Raw genomic sequence first — 7,097 nt, 5'->3', positions numbered from 1 at the left:
AGGGGTACGTGGGGGTCACGTGGCAATGTCCCAGGGAGTGTACGACGAGGAGATTTATAAATGTTAAATTATATCGTACGTGGAAGTCATTGGTGACGATTCATAAATGTATGAATCTGCCAATATAAAATAACTATGATAAAGTGTAAATCCATATGGTAATCTAGGTCGACGTAAAAAGGACCTTTCTAAATTCGTTTATCGTAAACAATTGGTTTCCAAGCAGAACCAGCGAGCGCGAACAAATTACTCCGCGCGATTTATTCGCTAGTTCAGGATATCTCACGACCAAATGGACAATTGGTTAAAATATTGACTGACGTTCATTCATTTATACATTTATTTCTCAGAACCGTGTTGGGTCAGGCAAGGGGGGGGGATACGGGGCCGTCCATAAATGACGTCACGCACCTAGGGGGGGGGGGGGATCAGATATTTGTGACGATGTGTGAAAAATGTGACGTCACATCAAAATGCTCAACTTTAAATAAATATAGAAAACACGTTTTACTTAATTAAATAGACTTTTTAATAAATGTTTTCTACAACATCAGAATGCGGCGCCACATTAAATACGCACTACAATGACAATAGTTTAAAGCGATTTGAAGCATTTTTTGGGGGGCGGGGGGGGGGGGGCAGAGCTTTGTGACGTCATATTTGAGGGGGGGTCTGACTTTTTGTGACGCTGTGTGACGAGGGGGGGCGGGGGGGTCAAAAATCGTCCAGAATCGCGTGACATCAATTATGGACGGTCCTTAGTCATCTCGGTGATCCATCATCATGGATAGCCGTGATCAATCCCCTGCTCGATAGAGGCCTCCTTTCCACGTAAACACCCTCCCGCGCACGACCATCCACCCGAAAGAATCCACGGCCTCTGCGCAAGGGGCTAGAATTCGTGGCTTCGTCTCCTCAGTCGACGTGTCCCCTCCGTTCTGGAGTCTCGACCAGTGACGAGACTGGGACTATAAATAAGTAATATAAAAAAAACTTTTTTTATAAAACACGCTTTTGTAATAAAGGTCGTGGAAGTGACTTCTGGAATCCGGTCTTTATTTGTCTTTCGTTCACAACACTCCCATCTTACTCCTTCACGCTGCTGACAGACAGCGTGAGAGGGAGAGAGAGACACGCGTGGCCACGTGGCAGCCTGGACCCCGCTCCAGCGTCGCCTCACCCTCCGTTCGTTCCAGATCTGACCACGTGTTGTTCGTCTCCACCCCTTTTAATACCTGGGTCACGTGGTACCTTTCCACCAATCCTGGTTAGCCTCTATGGAATCTTCTAGACTCCATGCTACGCTCCCAGGACCGCGCCCCTGACTCGTCCCCCCATTGGCTGTGGCTAAAGCCAGCAGAACCAATCCTCTACTTACAGATGTCACCTTCCCATTACGTCAGGGCCACGCCCCTAGACTTCTCCCCATTGGCTATGGGCCAGGACCGGCAGAGCAAATCATCGTATGAGGTGTAATCCAACAGCAACCCGGATATGTCCTCATATTACACTTTTATTAAATGTACCGTACTCGTAATGGCAAAACTCCACGACTGCAAGAAGTGGCCCCGAAGCTTGCCATAACGTAAGGGGCCGTGGTGATTTACAGCCAACGTCAGTTGAGTGTGGACAATTAGACCCAAGCCGAAACATAACATAGAAAAATAACGTTTCAAAATATATATATTGATAGAATATAGTATTGTCATTAGTATGGCATAAGTATACCAATTTTTTTGTCGATACCACATTGGGAAGTGGGTTAAAATTGAGTTACAAGATTTGAGGATACGATAACAACAACAACAGACAGATGGAGTTAAATAAAAGCGTGTAAAAAGTAGTCTATTCTCCTATAACGTGGCGGTAGTAGTTGCGTCCCTGAAGAACATAGGGGTAAAGCACAGTCTGCGATAACACGTGAGATGAGTACGCAGGCTGAACAAAGACCGAGGCGCGTGGGTGGCATCTAGAAGCATCCAGCAGCATCCCGCTGCCTCGTGTGACGATGCTTCGCCGACCCAGTCGTACAACCGCTGATTCCTACTCCCGCAACGCAGTTCCATTCACTCAATTGTGTTCTTTTCGATTCGCATCGGCGTTATAAAAAATGTGTTCCCGAATATATTCATCGCGTTGTATCCAATTCGCGTTATAAAAACACGCGGCGGTACAAGAGAGCCAACTGTAACTTGTTCACAGTGACACGTGACCGATGGCTGGCGTCACTGACCACACCACACTGAGCTCACTCAATCGGCATTGATGCCTCTGTAGCTCAGCACTTCGAACGGTTTTGAAAAGTAATTTGTCCGAACCAACATTTGTTCATAGAATGATATGTTATCTACGATTTTTTTACTTATTCTGTAATGCAGTTGTTTTTGCTCCCATTTCTTTTTGGTGAGATGTTATCTCGCTCGCCTGGGTTTGAGCCTGACCCTGACGCCTACAGTATATATTTGAAGTTTGCACGTTTAACTTCTTTCGCACCGTAAGTAGCCAACCACGCTAATCGGAGGTGCAGGAGGACAACAAACTAAATAGAAAAAGCAGTTTTAAAGAAATAAGTGGTCAATCTACTGTATATGTAAAAGTGCATTGCTCCAGTGGCTTTCTAATATCGGAAGGAAGAGCGTTCCGGACGGTTGTAGGAGCGCATCTGAAAGCACGTGATGTGGTGACCATCTTTGTTCGATGGCTAGCCAAAAGCTGCTGCTGCGAGTAGTTAGCATGATGGTTTAGTAAAGTATTGTTGTTTATTTGTGGCACGCATTCTGTGTGTAATGAGTGCGACCTTGTAATGTATTCGTTAGGCGACCGGAAGCTAATGCAGCGCTGGATGTGGTCGTGCGGATTTTTCTCTGGGGTCCTTGGTTCTTTTTTCTCCACATTTAGAATCAACATCACGCGTTCGGAGTATTTGGCTGCTATAAATGTCCACATGATAAGCCACTTCATTGAGCTATGATTTGCGGCCAGGTCGCTTCTATAAAAGAGCTCATAGCTCAGTGGGCTTTACCTGGTAAAATTAAAATAGTAAGAAAACGTATGCTGTTTTGCTCCGGTTCCTATTTGCTTTCATTATTGCTCTCGTCTTTGTGTTGTTTCTTTTGTCACTGTGATGACGCAGATCATCAACTCTTGCGACTGAGACTCCAATTACCCTGCTCTCTCTCTCTCGAGAGAGAGACTTGTCAACAAGTACGAACTGCAGACGTGGGTGGCTGGCTCGTTGGAGGGCTCAAGACACCGAGGCAGCCCTGCTGAGATCCTGGCTCCGAGCGACGTCAGTCCAGGGGGTTATGGCGACCTGGGACCGAGCTGGATTCGTCGGTGAACGAGCAGTCCCGGTGACTTTTATACTCTTGAGACATTGTGGAACGGTGACAGATTTGTTGCCAGAAATGCGACACTGTAAGCAAAAATCAAATTGACTTGACATGGGTGCGTAGAACGGCCTTCAACAGCTCCACATCAGCCATCATCACCATCATCGTCATCAGAATAATCGTGGAACGTTGACAGATTTGTGCCAGAACCACGGCACTGTGTATGTGAGTAAAAATGAAACTGATTTGACTTGACGTGGGTGGTTGGGTGGGTAGAACGGCCTTATACAACTCCGTGCCTGCAATCGTCAACATCGTCATCATCAGAATCGTGAAGGCGGCGAGATCCCAGCGGGGCAAGTGGCCTTTTGCAGGCCACAAGGGGGGCCGATTTAGAAACCCTCCCAACAGTGGGGGTGGAGGGGGCCCAGTCCATCGGCTTTTTGAAGTAGGCCCCAGCAGAATCGTTAACATCACGTGGTGGAGCTGGCTGCAGTGCGTTGGAGTGCGTGGGGAGACTCTACACAAGACCTCTTAGTTGCGTGCAACTTGAGAGAATGAGACTCAAGCCCAGACATGATAACAACACACACATTAATCTGCACCCCAAAACTTTGCGCGTAACAATTCAGTTTACAACCGAATCCCTCTTTATAGCGTCCACCACGCACAGCTGGGCATCAACACAAAGGCCCCTTTCAGAAACTCGGAAGTTATTCATCGGCCTTAAGCCCTCGGTATTCAGTTTGTAAGACGCAGGAGCTGTAGAGGGTGAGGAACGGGGAGGAGGTTTGTTCGCTGTGCGCATCCCAAAGACGAATAGCAATAGGAATGTCACTTGCAGTGAAGGATGGACGCCTCCGAGGCAACATAAGTGCTGGATACAACTTCATTTGCAAATTTGATCCGTGCATTTGATCGTTCATTCATTCGTTACACATAGTCAGCGAAGGACCCTTGCGCCAAACGTGTGACCCTCTTGCGACGGCATTCACATACATTGCTCTTGCTGCCGTACACCGGTGTCCACTGATATGTTTGATCCACGTATCGAGAGTTCACTGTTAATGTGCAACTTTAGTGAGAAGACTACTGTGTGTTGTTGTTTTGGCGTGGTCTGGGACTGTTGTTGTTGCTGTTGTTTTGCTGCCTCACCCAATATTGCATTTGGTATTGAAACATGGGAAGTACATACTTATGAAATTTGTACTGATATACTTTATATATGTTAGTGACTTGCTTACCTTTGATCTACTTTGCACTCCTGTTGTGTTTTTGTATTGTGTGTTATTGAATCTTGCTGACCTTATGCCTGTCCTGGACATCTGTGAAAAGAGCTTCATTGCTTATCGGATTCCTCCTCCTCCAGTCTAACCAAATATTCTGATTAATACAGACTAGTGCCCATCGAGACCATTCCTCGTTAAAATCAGTCTTAATTAGGACCAGTTACCTTCATAACCAGGCTTAATTAGAACCAGTTAACTTCATAACTAGTCTTAATTAGGACCATTTAATTTAATGTATACATCTGAATTGGAACCAGGAATTTATGTACATATGCACACACATTCCACCACCTCCCCAGCCTCTCGATGATAACAACAATACAAAACGTTCATTGTATTTGCTCTGGGGATACGATTTTATGAACGTTATTTATTTTATAGACTTGTACCGGCTGTAGCCTAAGAACACATTCAGAATCGGAATGATTATTTACATTGGAGGAGGAATCTGATGCGCTGTGAAGCCCTCGTTTCACAGCTGTCCAGTTGGGGCGTGGGGTCGGCGAGTTACACCGACAACAATCGATACAAAACATGAGAGCAAGATAAAAAAAAGGTACGCAAGTCGCTAAAAATAAATATAAATAAAGTAGAGTCTGTGTTCTATAACGTGGCGGTAGTAGTTACGATCCTGAAGAACACCGCTTTATGAAATAATCGCCTCGTAATAAATAATATATAAGGTAAAGCACAGTCCGCGATAACACGTGAGATGCGTAACGCAGGCCGAACAAACACTAAGGCACCTGGGTAGCATCTAGAAGCACCCAGCAGCATCCCAATGCCTTGTGTGGTAATGCTACCTCGAGGCAGCCGTACGAACACTTATTCCTGCTCACGCTGCTGCGTAGTTTCGCTCGCTCGATCGCGTTCTATCCAATTTCCATCCGCCTTATAAAAAAGTTTTCCCTATAATACATTGCTCGCTTTATATATCCAATCACGCGTTACGAGAACACGCGGCGTTACAAGAGAACAGACTGTAAGAATTGCACAAGTAAATAAACTCCTGCCGATTGATCCCCGGTCGCACCCATAGCCCACCGAGACCACGACGAACGGCGGGGAGCGCTCAGAGGGCTGAACCTCCTCCTCCCCGGCGCCGCAAGTCTTGTTTGCTTCATGCGCACGGAGGGACAGCTGGACCGGGTCATAACGGAGTGGTTTACGGACCCATTTATGGAGCCCGAGCGTGGCCCAGCGGCCTCCCACGCGTCACCAACCATCATCACCACCACCACAATAACGAGCACCGTCATAGCCATTACAATAATGATCATCGTCATTACCATCATCATTATAACCATAATTTATTATCATCATCATTGTAATAATCATCACCACCATCATTATGACAGCCATCATGAATGATCACCATCATCATTATAGCCATAATAATGATCATCTTCATCGTTATAGCCATCCACAGAGGCCAATCTGGATACTGCTGGTACTCGTCGTCTGCAGCCCATCTCTTGTCTAGTCCATGCGCAACTTTTTAACTTCCTCTATCTGGCGAAACAGAAGCTGCTTGGTCATGTGGTGGCTGGGCATGCGGAATACGTGACCCACCCAAAATGGCCTCGCCTGCCGGAGGAGTTCACTGATGATGGGACTGTGTCCAGATCATTGAAGCATATGTGAGCTCCTCACACTGTGATCCAGTCTCTTTTTTGGCAAGTTTACTCATTTCCATGACTTCCTGAATGCGCACACAATGAAGGCAAAGCTCTCCCGTATAATCTAGGGGCAAGTTCCGCTGTTAGCGAGCATCTACGAAGGCCGGCACGGCGCACAAGTTGGTGGTGTGACCGCCAGTACCTCGCCTGGCTGCCTTCCTTTTCTAAGTCCTGACGTCTACGCATCACACCAGGCACTCATTTGAGGCCGAGTCAACTTAGGGGAGACCCAGGGGCCCGGTTCAGACGTTCGCCGCTGCTGCCCACGACGAACAAAACCGTCGCACACGCCTCGATCTCACACCACCCTCAAGCCCAAGGGGCCCTCCCCTTCCACCACCGCCACGAAAACAAAAGCCAAGGTAGTTTCATGGCGCCGTGTAATTACGCGGTGCCGTTTGACAGGACCCGGTGGGAGGTGGTTAATAGCGGGACAGGTGGAGGTGCGCTCCTGTTGACACAGAGGATGCTCTAAGGTTGGTGGAGCAATTGTGGTGTGGGGCGGCGGGGGGGTCTGGCTGGACCTTAGCCCCAAGGCCACCCATGCGGCCACTTCACTCACGCGCGGACGCACCGCCGCAGCCACCGCTGTTGCCACCACCGCCGCTGCTCCTGCTGGCTCCAGAGAGTCCCTGCGACTGGTACGCTCTTGGACCAGCCTCCTTTGTTCCTGCATTCACATCAGTCTCGAGCAGGACCGGGTCATTGTTAGAATCGGTTTTTAATGATCACCGGTCATCCTGGTCACTGACCAGTAGTCATTCATAACTGGTCACTGACCAGTACTCATCCCTGTT

This window comes from Lampetra planeri, chromosome 61 (assembly GCF_965212315.1).
Source record: "Lampetra planeri chromosome 61, kcLamPlan1.2.h2, whole genome shotgun sequence".
Lineage (NCBI taxonomy): Eukaryota > Metazoa > Chordata > Hyperoartia > Petromyzontiformes > Petromyzontidae > Lampetra > Lampetra planeri.
The sequence above is the reverse complement of the archived record's forward strand: the minus strand, read 5'-3'. Positions refer to the sequence as shown.